Source organism: Hirundo rustica, chromosome 4, assembly GCF_015227805.2.
Source record: "Hirundo rustica isolate bHirRus1 chromosome 4, bHirRus1.pri.v3, whole genome shotgun sequence".
Lineage (NCBI taxonomy): Eukaryota > Metazoa > Chordata > Aves > Passeriformes > Hirundinidae > Hirundo > Hirundo rustica.
In genome coordinates, this window is record NC_053453.1 from 62,552,426 (window position 1) to 62,575,495 (window position 23,070).

Genomic DNA, 23,070 nt, shown 5'->3' on the forward strand with positions numbered 1-23,070 from the left:
ACTACATAATAGACGTGAAGTCCTTGGAACTGAGACAATAACACTCCCTACTCAAGAGAACAAAACCCAACAAAATAAACCCCTTAGGAGTTGCTTATGTACAGGACTGCTAGATCTTAATTTAAAGTTCACCATGACTGCATTGAAACACATAATTCCAGGAGCTGTAACATTAAGATTAAATCACTAGCAGCTAAATGGTGTTTATTAGATAATAAAACACCACAATGCCACACATAACGCCACATAAAGTAAATCTATCCAGACCAAATTTCCTAAAAGGTGTTTGGACACATACTACTAAAATCTGAAGTTTACAGATGATTGCCACATGAGGCTGGGGAAAAACTTGTTTTATTTCCCTTTCCATCTTCAGCAACATTGTAAGTCAAGCTCAAAATGAAAACTGAGGAAAACAAGGGGTTGTAAGACAACGGATAAATTAAAATTCTCGCTCAGTCATGAACCAGTTGGTTGTCTTCTCATCCATTTCTACTTCTAAAATACAAGCACCCAAAGTCTAGGGAGCAAAAGAGCACTTGACTGCGTATCACCAAAATTTGGTATTCTGGTAAAAGCTTTGAGTGGACAACCATGGACACAAAGCACACTGTGCCCCAAGGAAACAAGGTGCTTATATGTCCCTGAACCAAGCAAACCAGCAAGATGAAAATGAAAACTACACAGAGTTTAGCCAGACCTTGTCATGATCTTTTTGGGTGAACTGTGACTGTATTTCGCATCAAGAAGAACAGAGAAGATTAAAACAGTTACATTTTCTGACAAGTTTTGTACCCATAACACAATTTCTGCAGTAAGTAAATCCCTATGTGATTTTAGTGGCTTCCTCCTTCAACTAAGTAAAAGAAAGAAACACTGCCCTGCTTGTAAACAAATTGAATTGACAGCTTATGCACAGAGAAAGTTGAATTTTTCAGAAGAAGCAGCAGTAGACATCACCCAACACATCATATATTGTTAAATATACGATAAAATCTAAAATAGCTAAAATCTGTTACCCATATTGCAGTATTCCCATCCCTAGTGATACCAGAAAAATACTTGAGGTAATATTTTTGTTGAACTGCCAGCTCCTGGACTCCCTGATTGTTCTTGCCTCAATTACGGCAGTGAGGAGACCAAAGCTCAGGAATTCAAACAAATTTGTTCATTTGTCCGATGGTTCTCTCATTCGGTGCTTTCTCATGTTTTTTGAGGACATGATTTATGTTTCCTGAATAGCCAAACTAGTGCCATTTGAGGATAACAGAATCTAAGGAGAATCATCCCTGAAGCTAAATCAAAAAATGTCTATGAGTCAGGCACGGAGGAAGGGTTCCAAGGTTACGCGCTCCCAACTCATCTGCTCAGTTTATAGGCTTCATTAAACAAAACTAAATTTACAGCAGACAAATTTAAAAAGAAAAGCAACAGTTCACTGCGCAGTTGTATTTACACTGCATTTTGTAACACTTTTTAGTAAGAAAATAAAGCATTTTCAACAACTTAAAAAAACCCTAAACTAATGCAGTTGACCAGCTTCATACCTGAATCAAAACCATTTACTTGAGTCATTTCATAAGCTTACATTCAGCATGATAATGCATCTCCCTTTCAGTCTGCAGCATACAGGAACCTCCAATGCCCTCTGGCTTTTGGAGATACACAAGGCAGTTCGAGGCATTAGATCTACCCAAGTTAACTACCACGTAGGACAGTACACTCCCTTTACTGAGCCTTTGAATTATTCTAGTTCATAAAATCACACTGAATGCCTTCACAATTAGGAGATTTAGTAAGATGGTGTAACACAGAAAACCAAAGAAACCTTTACCTTCAAACTTGGCCAAACTCTGTTTCTGCAGTTTGCTGCACTTGCAGCGTGCAGACTGACTCCATCCCATGGCAGGAGGCCACAGAAATGCTCTGGTAATGCCTTGTGGTTTGGGGTTTTGCTGTTGCTTAGCAGTTATGAAAACAATCCACTTGACAAGGTCAGAATTCATGACCAAGAAGTGTGGCAAGCAGAGCAAAACTTATATATATAGCCCTATCTTTTGAAGTATCAGCTATGGCCTTAAAAAGAAAGTTGCTTTAGTCACGATATTAAGGTTACAAATAATGCATTATCTAGTAGGAAATCAGAACTAACCTTGGCACTTTTTTGTTACCCTACGTTATCCCACAATGATGCACAAAAAAGATTTCTGCTGGTTAATAAGTTCTCTCGTTTACCAACTGCCTTTTTTAACCATGAAAGAAGTAAACCAAAAATCTTCAGTGACCATAAACCAATGCATATCATTCATTCTGCTGGAATTCCAGATTTGCAGATTGAATCAAAAACAATAATAGTAATCTAAAAATAATCACCAAAATATTAAATTACACCATACAGGTTATTCCAGCACCAACAGGAAAGACAGACTCCACACTAGCATAGTGGAAAGAAGTAATAGATCAGGGTCTTGAGGGCACATGTTAAGCTTTCAGATGATGAAGAAAGTAAGCATTCCATGCCCAACATCTCAGAGGTAGGCTTGGCTGGGAGGCAAAATCTGGATTGCAGCACAGTCCCATGAAACGCTGCCTCTCCAACTCTACTAACTCACCATCAGCAGTAGCCTGAAGCCAGAGAGAAACCATCCACAAAGACAGAATTTTAGAGAAGAGAGGCCAATGAACTGAGTCTTAGATGTGAAGCATCTGGTTGCTGTGTCAGAAGTAGCTCACAGCTTTTGGGACCCACATTCATGCATAAAAAGTTTTGCCTACAAACACCATGTTATACTTTGTAATCTCATGCTGGTGGTCATATAAAATTTCCATTAGGAACATTCCAAACTCAGAACAGACTGTATGCTCATCATATGTATAAAGTTCATGCTGACTCCTGGGTTAAGTAGCTTGCAACCAGCTTAACTACAAGATGTAGAGGGACTGGTGTGTTTCCGGTAACTCTCAGGCAGCCACATGGTGCTGACAGTAGTCACACATCAATCAGCTTTGTTTTACACATGTTTAAGCTCAAAAAATCATCTCTGCAATGTGATGCTCCCTGATGATAAAGTTTCAGCCATATGCTTCACTCCCTCTCCTTCTCTTCAGTGACACAAGTGATCTCCTGCTACCTTACATGTTTTTACAGCATGACAACAATCTCCTCATTCCTTTCCTTTTAGGGCACCAAGCACCCAGAGAGAGGTATTAACAAGGCTCTTCTGCAAGAGTAATTTCACAAGAGGGGCAACTAAGTTATAGCCTGAGGTAGAGATGAGTCTGTTCTCAGAATTCACTGAAAAATAAAGAGAAGGGGTGAGATGATATTAATGCCATGACTTTGGTACGAGGGGCCCAGATCCAATTTGCAACAGTTCTTTGGAAACAAAGGCTCTTCAGTAAACTGTATTCATATTACATCTCAAGAGCCTTAAATCTCTCAAATAAAATCCAGTTTAAAGTCTAAGCACAAAGTGGAATTTAAAATGAACAAGCCACTTACTACAAGATGAACAGAACCAAGAAATCCAGGTAAAGCTACAATTTATTTCAAAGCTGCAAACTCAGCTCAGATTCCCAGCTGGGCTGCTCAGAGAAGAGCAAGCAGATCATATCCAAGAAATTAAAACTGATTTATGCTTTTGTTTTCATAACAATGACCCCTCAGCTTCTTGAGCAAAATGCAATTACACATGATTGATTGCACTCTTACCTTAGCTGCTGCCACTCAGTAGTTCTTAAGTTCATTTCACAAATGCTCTTGCATAATGTACGGGGTTTAACCAGAATCGGGTTTGTATATTCTGATTCCTATGTGTTTGTGGGTGTATGCATGTAGTTTAACAATGAGATTTGCTGGCTGCAGTCACACAGTTCACTTTCAGGCAGCATATCCAAGACAGACCTTCCCATCCTGTCTTCTTAGCTACCCCTTGTGCACACTCTTACTTCTGATTGCTGCTCCTAATTGTGGACTAAAACCAGAAATATAAACAGAGACATATTCCTATTACATGAGTAATGTGATTTACACAAAAAATGTTTACCAGGAACATTTTCTCCTCGAAATATATTTTCAAGATGTTCCACACAAAATAATTTCCTTTTTTTTCCATACGCCTCCTCTGAGATCGATACAAGGTAGTAATTAACCCCCAATATTACCAGCAGAGGCAGACACATTCCTAACAAGAACCTTCCCAGTAAAACTGCTACAGTGAACACTGATGCTTAAATTAAGCTACCATATTGAATCCAGAGACTTAAAAACTGTGTTTACATCTAAAAAAAACTTACTGAAAAACTGAATTCCTAAAAATGAAATTATTTTGTTGAAATTAAAATTGAGGCTTGGTGGGGGATGAATAGGAAAAGCAGGTATTTATTTCATTTGACATTAGAAGTTCATTGCTAAATACAGATATAATTTACTACCTATAAGATCAATGGCAATTTTTGTAATCACAGTCATGGCTTGGAGGGAAATGTTGCTATAGCAATACCAACCACATCTACTCGGAGCAGAACTTCTACATTGCATTATTTTTATAGCAAAGCCCTTTAGCACAGGAGAGTGCAGTAAATTGAGAGTAACACCAATTTTAATCACATAGACAGAGTCTGGAAAAGCGTTTCACAGAAATATCCTGAATGAGGAAATGACGATCACACATCAAGCAAGGTTTTGTTCAGTTTAGTACTTTCATTCAGTTTATGTCAATTAAAGTCAAGAGTTTAAATCTAGTCTTTCCTAAGCCAACTTCTCCTGGATTTAGAACACAAAATATTTAGAGGTTGGGTGGGTGTTTTTCCCGTGTTCTCTCCATAATCCCAAGCAACCTACATGAAATCTGATCCTCCTTAAACTGGCTTGACTTAGGTCTGCAGGGTTTCTTGGCTCAGGCAGTAAGTGAAAGAAATAAAACTGGTTTGGAAGTGGAATCAGCCCTGAAGTGAATACAGGTATATTTGCATGCTGGCATCAGTGTTTATCTGAGAGTCAGATAAAACACAAAGGATGACCAATATACCTTTGCAACACCTTTTCCTGGCCAGCCTCAAGGGTGGGAATTCCCACCCACAGGTTTCTGGCAATGGGACTTGGGCTGTGGGTTCGGGGAACCAGGACTTTGGGTGTTTCTTTCTAGCCTGTCAAAGGCTGACCCCATTCTGTCTGTCTTCGCTCCTACCCTGGATTACCGATAACATCATGTTCCTAATTATCCTGGCTTTTAGCTGACTACTTTTTCACCTTTCCATGAGTTGGCCTCTACAATTAAATCTTGCAGCACTGGCAATCAGTCACATTCAGATTTAAAACAAGGACCAACTCAACTGAAAACAATCATCAATACTGATCTGTGAAAACAGATCTATTATGATTCTGACAGCTGATTTTCTCACATCTTTCTTACTTTTGACAAATCAAATTTCAAAAACCAATTTCTGTTTTTCTACAATTCCTAGAACACCTACAAAGAGAGAAGTAATGATTAGAGTAGACATAATGCTCAATAAATAATTCAAATGAAATAATTCTGATGAAATACAAATTACCTGGCTCCCTATGTCCACGTGAACATTGTGGTGTTTATTCCCAAGGCATGTCAAAAGAGCAGAAAAATTTTAAAATGGCTAAGCAGTATAAACCCACACGTCATGTAGAGTTAAGGACTCCTAATACATGGATACATTTCAAGCTGACAGTTAGGAGGAAATCTTTATAGAAGAACTTCCATTCTCCACCATTTCAGATTCACCCTCATGGACACAAGAATGTCACAGCGGTACAAAAATCTTTCTCTGCATTGCTCAGCCCTGATATCCTGGGCAGAATCACAGAAAAACAAAAAAACCCTGCTGTGAACCTCTGAAGATCAGCAGTTCAATTCTTCGCTTGGAGAAGGACTCATCAGTGTTAGATAAGGTCGGCCACAGCTTGGTCCAGCTGAGTCTCAAAAACACCCAAGGAAAGATTCCACCACCTCTCTGGGTGGCATGTTAAAACTTTTGTGCTACTCAGCGGTGAAAAATATTTTCCTAATGACCAGTCTGAGCTGCAATCCGTAACAGTTATTCCTTGATCTTATGATCTGCCATAAACAAGAATTCATCTCCATAGTCATAAGACTCTGCCTTCAAGAAGCTACAGGCTTCTATAAGATGGCCCCTTTGTCTCTTTTTTTTGGCCAGACTAAAACGGCCCAGGGACCCTAATCTCTCCTGATTAATTATTGTTCCCATGACTCAGAATCACCTTAGTAGTCCTCTCTCCATTTTCTAAACACTGTTCTTTTCATTTGAGGAACCTCAGGACTGACTGAAGAAACGGAGTACCCAAAAATTCTGAGAAGCACAATTACTTCCCCTGATCTGCTGGCCATGGAGACCACCATGTTGTTTGCCTTATTTGCAATGAAAACACATCACTAACTCATTTTGGACTTGGCAGCAATCATCATATCCCATAGCTTTCCCACAAATGTTCTGTTCAGCCAGCTGCTTCCCAGACTATGTTGCTGCAAGGAGTTGATCTGCACAGGCACAGGACTTCATGTTTATTCTCACTGAACTTCAAGAGCTGGTAGCCAAATCTCAGGCTTCCCAAGAACCACCTGAACTGAATTTCTACCATTTGATGCACCGAACTCTCTCTCCTGCCAATTTAATGTGATCTATAACTTTTCTCCAGTGCATTCCATCATCTCACCATCTAAGTAATTAACAGAGAGGTGACATCACTGACCCAATCCCTCACAGACCACTTGTTATTAGTCTCCAGTGAGACACTGAGCCATGGAAGACTACACTTGGAACTCCAATATCCACTCAAATTTTAATTAATCTAACAATCCATATACTTCCTCAGAGAGAGATGATAACAAACACTGGAGTCAGAGAGTCACAGGATGATTTGGGTTGGAAGGCCCTTAGATATCAGCCAGTTCCAACCCCCCTGCCATGGGCAGGACCACCTTCCACTAGACCAGGTTGCTAGGAGTTCCATCCTGGGATGGGGCATCGACAATTTCTCCGGGCAACCTGTGCCAGTGCACCAGCAAGCAACCTCACAGCAAAGAATTCATCCAACAATATGCCCACATCTACATACTTGGTCATTTAATTACATAAGGCATCCAGGTTCATCAAATACTTCTTGTCCCTGGTACATCTGGGTCAATTATTCTAGATTTCATCTTCTCATTCTTCTCACATTCCCTGAAAACACGATACATACTATTTCTAGAGATTGCAGAAGTCTGACTAGCCCTGAACTACATTTCTTTCTCTTCTTAAAAAGATGGGTGTAATAAATAAAGCCTTTTCCTAGTTTTCAGGAACCTCTCTGATATATTTTCATAGAGAATTGCAACTGCAGAATTGCAATTGTATCACTATGTCTTTCAACATCCTATCATCAACCCTGTCCAGCCTGATGGATTTGAACATAGCCAGCATTTTTAAATAGTTCTGAGTATTAAAATATTCTGTTTCCTATGCTGCACTGCTTATTTAAGTTCTCCTACGCAATCTTTGCTTTTGTACAAAACTGTATTCAGAACACGAACATATTATGCCTCTTGCTTGGTGGGACAAATTGCACAACAGGCCACCTCCTGCCCGCGCACTCAATCCCACACAGTTTGGGCTCTGAGGACACAGCATTTATCCCCACCCTTACAAAACAGGCGAGGACTCTACTCTCAAGCTCCATGAGCAGCTATCTACCAAAATGTGCATCTCACAACTAGCCAGTGATATTAAAAAGAAGAGAACCCAAATATTCAGAGCACCAGCCTCAAAATACTGATTAAAGGAGAAGAACAGAGAGCCAAGAAATATCCACAGTACAAAGAAAACTTTCAACCCTTCCTTTAATAATATCTCCAAAGTAACTGAAGGAAAGAAGAGAAATAATAACTCACCTTTCTGACACATGACCTTAAACTTACGTAACAGGACTAAAATTACTAGATTCCACATGGATTCTGCTAGGTTGCAGTTCCTTCCGGGGAACAGCAGAGACTCAGTGAGACTCCCCTTCACTGACACTAAAGAATCTCACTGCTGTCTTGACAGATTTGCCAAGTTACCCTCCTGAATGCTCAGTGCAAGACTGCTACCTACCCTTTCCTCTGACTTTACCAGGGACCTGTAATCCGCTGTAGACTTGTTGCTACTTGTTCCTGAGTTGAGAAACAGGAGAACCCAAATGCTGTCTAATGGCAGTGTTTCCAGAGGACTTCCGACAAAGCCCGTTGTGTGGTTGCCAATTCTCAGTTTTCAGAGCAAAAGAAGGAGAAGCCATTTCCACCATATGCAGTTTTCGAAGACCGCTCCCTACTCCATGTGAGGGAGCCCCAGCTCCCTCAGCCTTTCCCTGTCAGAGCTGCTCCAGGCCCTGAATCATCTCTGCAGCCTCTGCTGGTCCTGCTCCAGGAGCTCCCTGTCCCTGCTGTGCTGAGGAGCTCCGGGCTGGACACAGCTCTCCAGATGTGTCGCACAGAGTTGCACTGAGTTAATGTCAATACTGAAGTGGTAAGCTCAAGTGCAAAGCACTATCTTGCTCCTCTTCATTCAGCCTGTGCCACCTCTGCATCTTATTTCAAATCTACCACATTTACCTAATTTTCACCTACTTTGTACCAGTTATTGTCACTTGTGTGCTTTGCTATGTTCCCTTCCCTTTCCAGCACTAATGCCACACTCTTACGAAGAAAATGCACATTTCTGAGTGTGCAAATATACATGAAGTGCAGACTTAGCAGGACCACTAAAATTAACTTTTTCTGGCAGAGAACAACCTCAAGAGGGTAGAGACCACACTACCTGTGGCCCAACATATCTTGGTCTTGTAGCATGCAGTCCTCATGGAGAAATATTAGCAAAACTTTCATGTTTATGCTAAAACATCAGGATATATGCTCCCCTGTTAACTCTACACCAGATACTTATTTGCAATATATTAAAGAAATTACTTTATCAATGCAAAAACACTCAAAAAAAAAAAAAAAAAAAAAAAAGTTCTACAGTTGCAGGCTTACAGCTTAGGAATAGGAAGACAATGAAAACAGAAAATTTATATATTTTACCCTAACAGTACACTCAGGTCAGAATTTGCCTTTTAAAGGAATGAAGGTAAATTACCATAAAGCATGAGAAACATGGCACTTTAAAAAGCTAAGGCAATAAAGTATGACCTTTTCATCATGGAATTAGTTATCCTTACTGTATTTTCCTGGCCTTAATCTTCCTGAACTTTCAAACCAGTTATCATATAGATGCTAAATCTCTATTAGTGCAAGTGGAACTTTCTTGTCTAAGATTTTTGCACAGCACTGTACAGAATAAAAACCCATCTACCTAGGGGACACTGCAGTGAAAAGTCTGTAAATGATTTAAAGGAAACTGCTGCTAGCAATTACAAGCACTTTAGATAAAAAGCATCTCAGACAGGATATTTTGGGCACTATACTTTGCATGAAAAGGACATAAGATTGCACATAGCAGGTAGGATTTTTGAAGTCTGAAAGACAGAAAAAAAGAAGAAAAAATACATGCAAGGATGTACCCATTATATTTTATAAATGAGTCAGCAGTACTGGGTGATATTTTTACAAAGCTGCATGGAGCAAAGCACCAAATGCTGCCAATGCTACTCTAGAGTGATAATATAGACCACATACTGAAAATTATATGGTTAGAGTAAAAAAATCCATATGAGGACTTGCATGCATTTCACAAAACAAATTCCTACTATCATAATTAATTCCAACAATCAGATGTAATTAATTCAGCTTACTCTTCTTACCAAGGAGACAAGGTACAAGTCTCCTGCTCTGTATCTAGGAATGCTATGAGACCTACTTCTAGAATTCCACTTTTTATTTAAAGGCCCAGTCACAATCACATTAGTCATGCTCAGTGTAGGCGTATGTAGAAACTAAGAGAACTATTCTCCTTGAAGGCACCCTGTCATTTAATGAAAGACTTACAGTATTGTGACTGTTTTAACATTTTGAACACATAAACCTCAGATCAGAAAGGAGTTCCTATGAAGGGCTCCAGATCACCTTACTTCATCTCCCAGAGCACGACTTACCTAGGCTGCCAGGGAAATTAAATGTTAGTGACAAGCAGAGGAGTTGGGTTTTGATAAATGCAGATTACGTCACCGCAGAAGGCAAAAACTTCCCCATCTTCAAGGATGCAATCCGTGGTCAGCAATAGAATCTGTGGCATTGCGTATTTTTTTCTTTTTTTTTTAAACACGCTTATCTAATTTTTAAGGTTAAATACCAACAGCTGGATGTGCCAACCTATAACCTTTAAGACTGGAAGTTTAAAATCGTATTGAATGTAAAGAGCAAAGCAACCTGTCCTCCTATGTATATCAGCATCCTGGGCTGGGAGAATTCTTCCAGAAAAGGTGACAAATGTGTTCAGTATTAATGCAACTTCAGCCTGCTGATGATTCACCAGCAGAGGGGTGACTACTGAAACACAAATATTCATTACTCAAAAACCAACCCTGCAGTAAATGTAGCATTGACAGGCAAAAGTTTCCAAGAGGAGCCTGAGAATTAAGATACACACCTCCTGTCCAAGTGGAATAATATGAGCAGCTAATGCATCTGTAGGCTGAGACTGACTTGCTGTCAGATCACAGTCTAGTTTTGCATATGTGGCGGGTTCAACAGTATAACTGTGTTGGCAGAGCCCAGAGATCTCATCTTTAAAATATGGGTGGATTGTCATCACATCATCTTGGAAGCACACAGTTCCACCTTCTCCTCGTTCTGCTTGCTGGGAACTCTTTGTAGAAAAGTTTATCAGCTGTAAGCAACGCCTTATCAGTTCTTGAAAAGCCCTGAGCAATACGGTTTTTCAAGCAATAGGTTTTCCCCTTGGTGGAAAATCCAGCGTTCCCAATGGCAGGAAAACATTCTCAGCTGTATATGGGCCAATACAAACATCCAGCAGGAAAAAAAAAATGCTGGGCCAAAACACCTGAGGCCCCATGTACGGAGCATTCCAGTACAAGGAACTGATACTTCTCCACAGATCAGCTGATTTGGACCTGTGGCAAAGAGCACAATGCCAGATTTGAGATAGGTGCCTGTAAAGCACCGATTTTAGTGTAAATACAGACAGCTTTAGAACATGGTGGAGATGGGTTCAACTGTATTCAGAGCCAAAGAGATTAATACACAGCTAGGAGTCTGCCTGACACTACAGAGGAATGAGGGGTCGAGAACAGGCCAAAACAAAGGTGAAGGGACACACCTCTGGCAGGAAATGAGTCTTTGTGGACACAGCCTGAGCTCTCTCAGCTTAGCAAAGTGACAGCAGAACAAACAAAAATGCCTGGGAAAGGACACAGAGATTAGGAAATACGGGAAATGAAAAAATATTAACTGAGAAATTAATCAAGGATCCAGCATTTCCTATCAAATCACAATGTTGTTTAGGGTACCCTGAAACCTTAAATTCAAGTACAGCAGAAACCCACTGGCTGCTTTGAGGATGCATAGGACAAGGCAGTAGCCACTGAACATAAATGTAAGAATAAAGAAAAATTACAAACATAGCTAGACACTATTACAGCAAATGTTACTGGTTATCTCCAGAACCACAAAGGTTTTCCACTGAGCTGGCAGGTTTGAGCACTGCATCTAGGTGCCAGATTTGATGGATACTTTGCTACTCACAGCAGAGCATGGCATAAACACCCTGGTACCCCTGGGGCTCCTCGCCCTCTCCTCTCTGCAAGCATCGCCGACTTTATTTCAGATGCAAAGAAATGCACAAAGAAGTGCAGAGGGGATCACTGACATTTTGTTCCATACTAGGAATGCATTGCTCTGGAGTATCTAACGAAGATAGCAGCAATGAGGACTCAAAGGAGGTCACTGGTAGAAACCAGTGTCATTCAGTGTCTGTAACATCTTGACCTGGGATTTCACTTTTTCCTGCAGAAGGGCTCCACAGGGAAGTAGAAGCAGAACCACATCAAAGCAATAATGTATATTACTGGAGAAAGGATCACAGGGCATGTAAAGAGCTAGGCTGAGAAGTTCCAGCTGCAGTCACAGGAATAAAGAAGAATCTACTGCATACCCCGCATGGCTATCAGAGCTCCGAGGCTGCATAAACAGGTCTTTTATCACAAAAGCAAGCAAGTTGTTTCTTTGCAGTCTGCAGGGTCAAAAGCAGAGCAGCAGGGATGCAGTTATATGAGCTGAGGGTTAACTAAGGGTGTAATTCTGCCACATTCAATTTAGGAAAAGTGAATACATTTCACATGAGTTTGGGTGTCTTATTAATGGCCTGGGGACCAACAGCCTCAGCCTCTTCAAAAAATTTTTGTCCAACAAAGGAGTTAGGCCCTTTACAGCAATGACAATTAATTCAATAGCCAAAGGAAATCTAGAAGCAGTCCTGGACTGTGATGCTCCCCTTGACTTAAAGCCAGAAGCAACGAATAAGCTGATGTCAGTACATGCAACAGTTTTGCTAAGGGCTCCTTCTGTAACAAAATTTCACCCTCAAAATTGTCATTAAAATTAGGTTTAAACAGAATCATGCCATGCATTTCAGACCGACAGATAACAAAAATGAAAGAGCTTTGTGAGCATGTACTACATCAAAAAGTGCTTTATGTCAGAGAGGCAAGTCCTTTTATCTCTTCCCCCCCACACACACACTTCCTCACAACAGAGCATTTCTGAACCTCCTCCATTTTATACCCATAGCTCAAGCACAGGACTGTAGAAGAAACCTCTTTTCTGTACTTACAGAGAAAGATTTTTATTACTAATACCCAACAAGACTACATGTTAGTGAATAAGCAGTGACAGGTGGTAAAAGCAGATGGTTTTGCAAAGATTTGCAGCAGTCCCTGGCTCCACCATCCTAGAAGCTCCACAGGGTACTGGCAGAAGTGGTGCCTTTCTTTTTCTTTCCTTTCTCCAGAAAAGCAGCAGCTGATCTCACTGGTCGCCACAAAGGCAGGAAAGGACAGGCAAAACTCACTCACGTTCTTCATCCCACCTCCAAACCACTTTTGCCCCTCTGTAGAAGCTGAATGCAAGTCATGGCTCTAGGCTGAGCAGCCAGGTGCCCACCTGACATGAGACACAAACCCACCCCCGTGTTTGCTGGTCCCAGCCAGGACCAGAGTGGGCACAGCTCCTGGGCTGGCAGTCACTCACCACAGGCCATGACTGCTTTGCTCCTGACCACACCAGAGGGTGCTACCTAAGAGAGAGCATAATGGCATGCTCCAGAGCTGAACCCCAGCACACACACCTGCCTGCAGGCCAGAGCTCTGCTCAGAGCACCAGCACCTGTTTCTGAAGGCCCTAGTGATGAAGGAGGCATCTCAGATGCTGCACACCTGCACAGCCAAACTTTGACAAATGGTGAATAACTTCATGTCAATTAATCACAGAGCGATACCGCAATGGGAGCAAAGCTCACAAAACACAGCTATTCACAATACATCTCAAAACAGAGAAAGTGGGCAAAAAAAACACTACTTCACGTGTAAACGACAGCAGTGACAGAAAAATGCATTTCCAATGAGTGCTGTGTGCTACAATGCAACATTCTCCAAGTTACTGCTATTTATGCTCAGGGAACAAGGACCCACTAATGACAAAGAGACAGCTCGAGCGTCACGCTGTCGTTTTGGGCACGCTGCCTCAGCTGGAGCACAGCACCAGCTCCAGTCAGCTGTAACTCTCCTCTGAGCTATCACTGCACACCTAAAAAGATGACTCAGATGCTTTCTTATTCTGCCAATGAATCATTACATGATGCCACCTCTGGCTACTATCAGGACCGCCTGTAAGCATCTCAGCCATTAACTCCACAGTATACGGATTCCAAAGAACCTTTTAGGACACTGCTCTGCTCTGTTAATACCCACACATTTTGTGAGTAAATTAAGAATCTCTCAGCATTTACTAAGGTGCAGGGTAGGAATTACACACCTGAAAAGGCCTGGTACTTTTCCTACACAGCATCTCCATGTTTTAGATTTTCCTCAGAAACAGGAGTGATTGGCTCATTAACAGCATCACACTTATTCTTGCTTTACATTTCCTTAAACAACTGCACAGCTTTGCAAGAACCTTTTTCCTGTTGTTTATCTATTGCACTATTTAAAAAATTGCAGTCAATTAATGTTTTCATAATTTCACCAACAGTATCAAGGTAGTTTCTGAAGGGATATTCTAGAGAGGGTTGTAACACTACTGCATAATTATATTCAGCAGCCCCCAAAATAAAAAAAGGCCTTATTGAACCACCTGCAGCAAAAGATATCCCCCTTCTTTACATTAAGTCAGGGAACCACTCTTTCCTTCAAACAATTAGGTTTATGGCTTCTTTCAGGAAGGTAAAACAGAACAAACAAACCAAAAAAAAAGGCATTGTCAGTCTAGTCAGTCCAAATTTTACACAGCACTGCAGAAACAGTACTGAAAACTAAGTCCACTACAAAGCTAAACACAAACCATTTAATTCTGGAATCAAGACCTTGTGTCTGTTTCCAGAGAACACCCCATGGTAAAACTGCCTCTTACCTTTGGACACAATAAAACATGGATCTGGGCTTGGACAAAGGCAAGGCCAAAAGATGGCTTTTGAAATTACATTGCAAGCATACAAGTTTGTGACCCTGCCATTCTCGAATGCATTAATCAGTCACTGAGTTTTGTATTTTTTCTGTTAACCCCACCTGCTACTCAAAACAGATTATGGAAGATGAACATTGGCCTTGAGGGTGAAAAAATAATTGAAGTATGGGGAAAACTTATTATAACCATATTTTATGGGCACAGCTGCACCACAATTACACTGTGGAAGGAGAAAAACTAATTGGTAAGGAGAAAACTTTGGAGTCAAACACAACCGCATATTTTTGAGGCACAAGATATGTTTCTCTGTGAGCAGGGTGGAAGAACAGAGCCCCATGCAATTTCCATCCACTTGAAACTGCCTAAGCCGAGGTACACACAAAGAGAAACACATTCAAGCAACTCTTGCAAAACCCAGCTAATACAAGCTTAGAACAGAACACAATTATAACTGAATTGCAGGTGTTTTTGCCAAACCTTCAATATGCCTCATGCTTTAACAACAAATGTAGCCACAGATCTGAGGGAAAACGGGTTTTCAGTAATTATCAACAGAACATTAATTACATGCCAACTATTATTATTTCACTATGTAAAGACCTAGTTGGCAGTAATTTTAATGCTGCATGTCACTCAAAGACAGCTCCATTTTCTAAAGAAAGCCTTAAAACACTATGAAAATAAGAATTTTAAAAATATATAAAAAAACGCCATAGACAAAATGTCTGCCTCAGATGGCACTAAAAATGGGAAATATAGGTTTACCATTCAAAAACTGAATGGAAAAGAATAAAAGAAAAAGTATCTGCCGTAGTTTTATCTTGAAGGGCATAAAATTTCCTCTTTGACTCAGTTCATCAGACCCTTGAAGGGTACATCTACATGGGTGACTGGAGACAGGCAGGCACCTCTCCTCCCTCTCCAAATTGGCCAGAGAGGGGCCAAATTAAATCTGGAGGCCGTGCAGAAGCCTCAGCACAGCACCAAGTGAGCTCATGAAGCTGAGCGTCCCCTGCTGCAAGGAGGAGCAGCCCACTCTTCCCCCAAGCGCACGATCTCCATCTCTGCCGATCCCTCTGCGTGTTTTAGTCAGGCTTTGAGTCAGACCCAGGAATTCATCCAACTGAAAACCAGGCCAAGAGCAACAAGAGCAGATTTGCATTTGGCCAGGAGTTAACAGTCCCATCCCAAGCGGGAGGTCAGGAATGCGTAGCCAGAGGTGAAGCAGGCAGGCTGACTCCCTGGTCAGGCAGGAGCCCACATTTAGGGAGCAAGGTTTGGGGAATGCCAGCACAGCTCCACAGGGGCACGGGTGAAGAGCTCCCAAACGAGGACTGCCTTTGTGAAATAGCTGCCTGAGCCAGGAAAGTGAATGTCCTTCAGATTATCCTTATTTCCAGATGCATCTGGTGATGCCTGACTCTTTCCACGACCCACTCCTAGTAATTTAGACAATCTCGCTGGACAATAGTCAAACCTCCAATTCTTAAGCCTCCTTTGTGGACTCAGGACCCTTAGGGATACAGAATACTATTATTTTTCATAGCGATAATGCAAAATAATAAAATAATAAAAGCTGTTATTCCCAGTATTTTCTTCCAAATGCAGCCAAACCAGAAAAACATAGTAAGGTAAGCAACAGTGCCCAGGCAAGTCAGGTACTCAGCACAGTTTTCACCACTCCACTGCGTTGCTCACATGATCTGTCCCTTGTATTTGCAATTGGGGAAAAACCTGGCAATCTCTTCAGAACTAGGAGCTTTCTATGTGAAATGTATGGGGGAAAAAAAAAACCAAACAAGTTGTTTTCCAATGACAGTCTAACTCTGCAGGCTGCAGGAGCAAGGATCTACACTCTGCTACTGGACTTTAAATCACCAGTATCCAGTAGATTTCTGAAGACAATGATCACTTGTTCATCTTCTCTACTGCACCATGCAGAGAAATGACAGTTTCTGTGCCTTTGGTCCTACTGCCAGCAGTCCATGTCACAATCCTTCTGCCCTGTCATCATCCATGTTCTCCCTGCCAGCACTCCCACACCTTCCTAACTCATCCACCTCCCCAAGATTCAGGTTTGTCAGATCTGAACTGACTTTGGGGAAGGTAGAAAAAGCTTATCAGTCAAAGCTGCTTACTGTAAAAGAGTCACCAACTTTCCAACTTTGTGCCTCTGTTAACAGGCCATTCCCTATTACCTTTCAAGCAGTTATTCTAGATTTTTTTTTTCCCAGCTGACATGCTATGGGTTCTATTTATTCAGCCTTTTCTCACATGGTCTTCAAGATCTTTTAAAACTACATTTCCCCACCACTAATTTAAACAAGCCTTGACAGGGATTAGACTTGAATCCTGAATCGGAAGTATTGAAGAATTTGCAGCTTTGTTACAATATGAGATGCATCCTCAAACATACTCTAAATATTGCAGAAGGCTGGCCTAAATCTGCTATTGCTTCATGTTTAATTCAGATACCTCTGAATGAATGCAGCCCCACACCCCTCAATTTTCTCATCCTCAGTTGTCATCACCTAGGTACTGAAATTTACAGTGACTTTAACTTAGACAAACACCCCAAAACAGAGAGGAAATGTTTTAGAACACTCTAGTTGTGCAGAAACAAGTTGTCAGAACACCACAATAGATCTAGAGGTTAAAGCACTACATTGCAGCAGGGATTTTACAACTTCACTAAAGCAACTATCAGGGCAATTTTTAAGTTATGTAGTTCCTTCAAACAGAGACAAATACCTAACTCAGTCATGAACAGAACTTGCACTTTTCTAGTCAAGAACGTTACACGTAAGCAGAAAGCAATGATGCTTTTGATGCAGCAGTGCAAATCAAAAACTCCAGTAACAGATCTCTGCGCCACCAACTTCTTAAGTCGTGGTTCCCAGAATGCCAGCACGCACAGAAAGTTACACTAGAAACTAACAAGACAAAACAATCTGAGCTTTGGTATTGAAAGTTTCTGAAAGGCCTTGTTGTATTTTGTTATCTTTCTGAGACCATCTGACAGTCCAACTGTATGCTTGTTTTAATACAAACTCAAGTGAACCAGGATTAGAGCTGATACGGATTTTGGAACACATTTTTCTGGCCTAATAATGACCCTCAGAGATAGCAAACTCTCAGTCTAAATAAAGATGCAAAACTAGACTTTTGACTGAATTTACAGTGTAATATTTCTGGGTGAACTCCCATTTAGTTTTACTGCTTCCCCCTACAAGACAATGGTCTGTCATTAGTTATTTGTTTCCCTAGCTATGCCCTTAAAAGGCTCCGAGGCAAACACGTAAAAGCAAATTGTTCTGAGTAGCAACATTAAGGTAAAGGACTATATAAGACAAGACAAGGGCACATGTCTCTAGTTTCCAGAGAACCAAGGATATCCCCACAGGATTCTCTACCAAAATTTGCATTAAATCTTTGTGGTGCCCTGCAGGTGGTGGGATATCCAGTAATTTCCCAATCAAAGGGCAGAAAACAGCACCAAGGCTCTGAGTAAGGCACTTCCTCATATGATTAAAACTCTATTGCTAATATCACGCTTCTATTAAAAAAAAACAAAAAACAAAAAACCCAAAAAAACAACAAAAACCACAACGTATGGGCCTAACAGCAGGAAAACAAAAAGGCAACCGTCCCCGCAAATTAGATTAGATCTTCCTTTATTTTTAACAGCATCGCACTGACGATTTACCCTCACTGAGAGCCAACTCCGCGGCGAGGCAGGGCGGGAGCCTCTCGCCACATCCCCTCCTCATGCACAGGGTCGCACCCCGGCTTCAACTCACCCAAGGAAGAGCCGAAGAGCCGGCGGGGCCGGAGCCGCCGCTGCCCCCGGGGCATCGCCCGGTGCCAGGGGCCCGACCCGGCCGCTGCCGGCTGCTGTCCCTGCCCGGCACGGCCCCGCCGGAGCCTCCCGGCCCCGCTGCAGCCGGCCCGGCCCCGCCGCCTCCCGGGCATCCTCCGTCTCCAGCGTCGCCTCCTCCTCTCCATCGCCCCCACACCACCTTCTTGGGTGCTTTCGGTTTTTTGCCTTTGCTTCCCTCCGCCGTGCCCCGGAGGGTTGTTACCTCCAACTGCCCCTTTTCCGACCAATTCCTGTTGCCGAACCGCTGTCCCACACCTCCCCCGGCACGCAAGCAACTCCCGGCAAAGAAGAGGAGGAGGAAAAGAGAAAAAGCAAGCAAGCAAAAAAAAACCCCAAACAAACAAACGAAAAAAAAAACCCCATAAATGAAATTAACAAACCGCTCGTGGCGCTCCGGGTGTGACAGTGGTGTGTATCCGGCCGGGGGAGGGAGGCGGGGAGCTCAGCGCCTGCCCCGCTGCTCCGAGCCCGGACCGGGGGAGGATGCGCGCTCTCCCGGGGCGCGGACCGGGGCCGGCCGGCTCAGCGCCGCGGGCTCTGCGGCAGGAGCCGCCGGGACGGGAGAGCCGGGCCGCCCCCGGCAGCGCTCGGCCCCGCGTGTGCCCGTGAACCCCCGCCTCAGGCCGCCCCTTCCTCCGCGGCCGCCGCCGGCGTCGCCCCCTCAGCTGCGGGGCACAGGCGCGTTCGGCGGCCCGGCCGCTCCCCGCGGCGGCCGTGCTGCAGGGGGTGCGGGCACGCCGCGCCAGCGCTGCAGGAACCAGCGGGGCAGGCGAGAAAAGGCTCCCTCTCTCCCCTCCCTTCTCCCTCCCGGAGGGCTCCCCTCCTTACCGGGCTGCCGGGGCTCCTCTGCCGCCTCCGGGCTCGCTGGGGCCGGAGCGAGTGGCGGCGGCTCCTCCTCAGCGCCTCCCCGAGCCCCTTCCCCACCCTGGTCCTCCCCCGCTCCGCCTGCGCCGGCGTGAGCCGGCGGCCGGGAATGCGGGAAGCGCGGCCGGGCTGCGCTGGAGCCCCGCAGGCATCCAGGGGAGGGCGGGGGAGCCCCGAAAGCTCCTAAATCCGTGGTAATGGGGCAGGGCGAGCGGTCCCTCGGGGGTCCTCCAAGGTTATTACACCTCCTTACTCTCCTCAGCTTACAGCAGAATTTACGGCTGCGGTTAAAATGGTCAGGAAGAATGTTGTGCAGAGAAACAGAGTTATAAAATAGGCATATTAAGTTAATTACCCAATTCGTCTTATAAGCGCTAGAGAGGGGGGGGGGGGGGAAGACATGCGGCATGCCTACTCGGTCCGGAGTACTTGCTTTTGCTACCGATATTAATTTTCTTGCTCTGGCAATAGAAGATACACCCTCAAATCTTTTCAATTTAGCATCAGAATCAGCAAGATGTGATGGTTTTATAGGCTCTTATTACACTTACAGCATGTATAAGCATTAATTAATTTTACAAGGTTGCGTTTTTTTCATTATTCCCTTCAGTTTATTTGTGCTGGGGAAAGGCCAGCTGGAGAGAGGTTGGGTAAGCTGCTCACTGATGACTGAATCGGTGCGAGAGCTGTCAGCAGAACACCCCATACAAAGGGATTAAGTACTGCACCCACAACCGCAGCTCTAGCTCCTTGCTTGGGGAGCTTATAGGCTGCAGGTGCCTGCCACTTCCACTTGAGACCTCCCAGTGCCTGCTGGCTCACCTGGGCACGATCTAGGACTAGGTGGAGTCTCCAAAGCCACCTCATTTTCACCCCATTCTGCCAGGTATCGTTACACATACCGCTCCCCTTCATGTGACACAGGACATAGTGCTGTAAGACCCAGGCAGACCATAAAAATCCAACCAGGACACAAGGTTTGTGTCACCTGCTCTCTACATTACATCCATGGATTGGAGTAGGGTCACACAGAGCTGTGCAGGCAATTCATCCCACAGAAATGGGTGGGATGTATAATTCTGTATGAATTATGGTGTGTGGCACCGTAATTCATACAGAAGTCATACAGCTTCTGCCTTCTCCAAAACCCGGGTGCTTTCACAACAGTTTGGAGCACTCAACAGGAGAGTGGAAGCTCTGTTTCAATTTCATTTTTGCGTTTACAAAGAAAAACAACCTACGGCTTCTCTTACGGTCGGACTCAGTGATTTTAAGGGTCTTTCCCAACCTCAGTGATTGCCGCAAAGGAGTTTCAGGTTTCATTCACCGGAGATGTAGCAGGAGGAAACTTGCAAGGAAAGAAACCACGGGAAGTGGTTCTTACCGGAGGAGGCCCCAGCTGTCTGCAGAAAGTGACTGATGGTTGCTGGGATGGCTCTGAGTAAAGGGAGTTTTGGTTGCCTGCATCACAGGCATATCCTTTAACATAAACATCTGCCTGGGACAGGCTGGCCAGGCCTCTGTCAAGACTGAAAAGGCCATACCTGAACCGGTGGTGACTGTTTGACATCAAGATGAGGAGCAAATAGAAAAAGAAGTGAAATAATAGAATAGTGAGTGGTGGCTTTGTTCAAAGAGCGTGATCTTGCAGTCTGAAAACGAACCAGAAAGGAAGTTTTTGGGAAGCCTGGAATGAGAGAGGAATATTGCAAGTATTATCTTTCAGGACACTGAATAGAGAGCTTGATAAGCACCAGTTCCTGCAGAAACTCTTCCAAGAGACATTGTATAGGAGACATACAAATCGGCAAACTTAGCGAAATTCCTTTGGGAGGTTTCTGAAAAACAGGCAGGTTAGAAGAACGGTTCCCAACTAAGAACCAATTAGAACATTAAATTGCTCACGTGTCAGAGTCGGTTTATGAAAGCTTCCCAGAAATCTCTAGGAAAAACAAATACTGAGAGCGTAATTTGACTAAGGAGATGAAGAAACAACAGGGAATTGTGCAAACCTGAGAAGGCTGCCCTTTGAACCCAGGAAATGAAGGTAGCAGTGAAGCTCTCAAATGTGTCAAGGGCTGGGGAAAATGTGGAGGCTTCAGCAGCAATAATAATCTGTCTGAAGTCTTGTGGGAGTTTGTAGGAAAAAAGCGTTACATGCTTTTTTGGAATGAGATGGACAAGGGTGAACTGCATGAGAAGAGCACGGAGTCAAAACATCTGCAGTTTCCTCTAAAGAGGACTGCAAGTAGTTTGATACACTGGGAAATATACTAGAGGTCTCAAAACTCACTCGGGAGGATCTATTTTTTGTTGTTGTTTTTTATTTCATTTAATTAAAAGACAAGCTTTCCTTGGCTCCTTCTCAGATGTCAGTTGTTCTCTGAATTCTTGCCAATGCAAGCGATTCAATCTTGGTGAGGTACTCACTCTGAGCAAAGCAATCATTTTTCCATTAAGCATCCAGAGGGGAAAAGAAATACAACAGAAAACATGCAAAAGTAATTAACCTTGGTTCTCCTCACAGAAATTTCTACCTGTAGCTTCACAAAATAGCAGCTTAACCTGTGAGATTTGTGTTGCTTTGAGCCTGACCAAAAAAAAAAAAAAAAAAAAAAAAAAAAAAAAAAAAAAAAAAAAAAAAAAAAGTCAAATGTAATAACTACAAATTTTATTCTAAGCAGAAAATCATGTCTCTATTAAAATGATTTTTACCTAGTTATGGCTGCCTAGCTTCAATGATCCGAGGGGTTGAATTGAAATCTTTTTTACATAATGCTTATTTAGCAACAATATGTTACACGGACACCTGGTATCTCTATGGCTCTCAATACCCACTTCTTATACTTCTGATTTAGCAAGTCAGCTTTCCCTCTAACTGTGGGTCTGATATTTCTGAGTTTGATAGATTTTAGCCTGCTAGCAGCTGCTAATTTTTCTCAAGGGAAAAATTTCTCAAGAAAGCTTCTTCACAAAACAATCTTGGCAAATAACTATCCTGTCTCAAAACAATCTTTCTCCAGGTGATGTTTTGCTGTTTCTCTAGTTTCACCAATGGGATTAGAGAGGTGTCGTTCCTAGTCATGGTAACCCTGTATCAAAACACCTTATAAAAGGTGGTAAGAATTAGGCAATAAAGCTTTTTCTATACTCTTTGCCTTCTGAATATTTGGAGTCTCTCGTCTTTCTTTCATGTCCTACAATGACATCTAACCTTTTCTCCAATTTGGTTGTTCCTCTGGATTTGGAAAGGGTATATCTTCTGCAGTTTTTAGAAGCCCCAGAATAAATTATTCTATGATTCTTTAATACAGTCCAAGTGAAGCAAGCTGAAATGTAATGGAAGATGTTGATGATTTTGGAATCATCTATTAGACAAATATTAAAATTCTGATTAATGGAGTGACATATATTGAAGAGTCATAAAGGATTCATACTTCAAATAGAATATTAATTGCCACATATTGCAAACATGTTTTAAAAAATAATTTTGCTACTGATAAATATTTTTTTTTCCTTATGAGAGGGGGGAATTAATTAAGGAATGGGGCTTTTATTTTCTTAATACAAGGAATTCACATTTCACAGTTTCACCTTTTTTTTCAAATGATGTGTTAGCCTTCAGCCAAGCTACAGGTGAAGACTAGGGACTCTGAGAAGAAAATTTTAAAATTAAGCCTA

General features: G+C 42.6%; 1 protein-coding gene across 2 annotated transcripts in view; it reads right to left on the bottom strand.

Moving 5' to 3' along the window:
* Positions 1 to 19,480, bottom strand: part of FAR2 (fatty acyl-CoA reductase 2) — a 119,505-nt gene extending 100,025 nt beyond the window's left edge. The window contains exon 1 of one of the 2 annotated variants that reach the window (XM_040062471.1): positions 19,354 to 19,480. The gene's annotated coding sequence lies outside the window, so the exon portion shown is untranslated. Of the gene's footprint in view, positions 1 to 18,905; positions 19,027 to 19,353 lie in introns of those variants that run through there. The other variant, XM_040062472.1, reaches the window with a different exon arrangement.
* Positions 19,481 to 23,070: the final 3,590 nt, after the last annotated feature.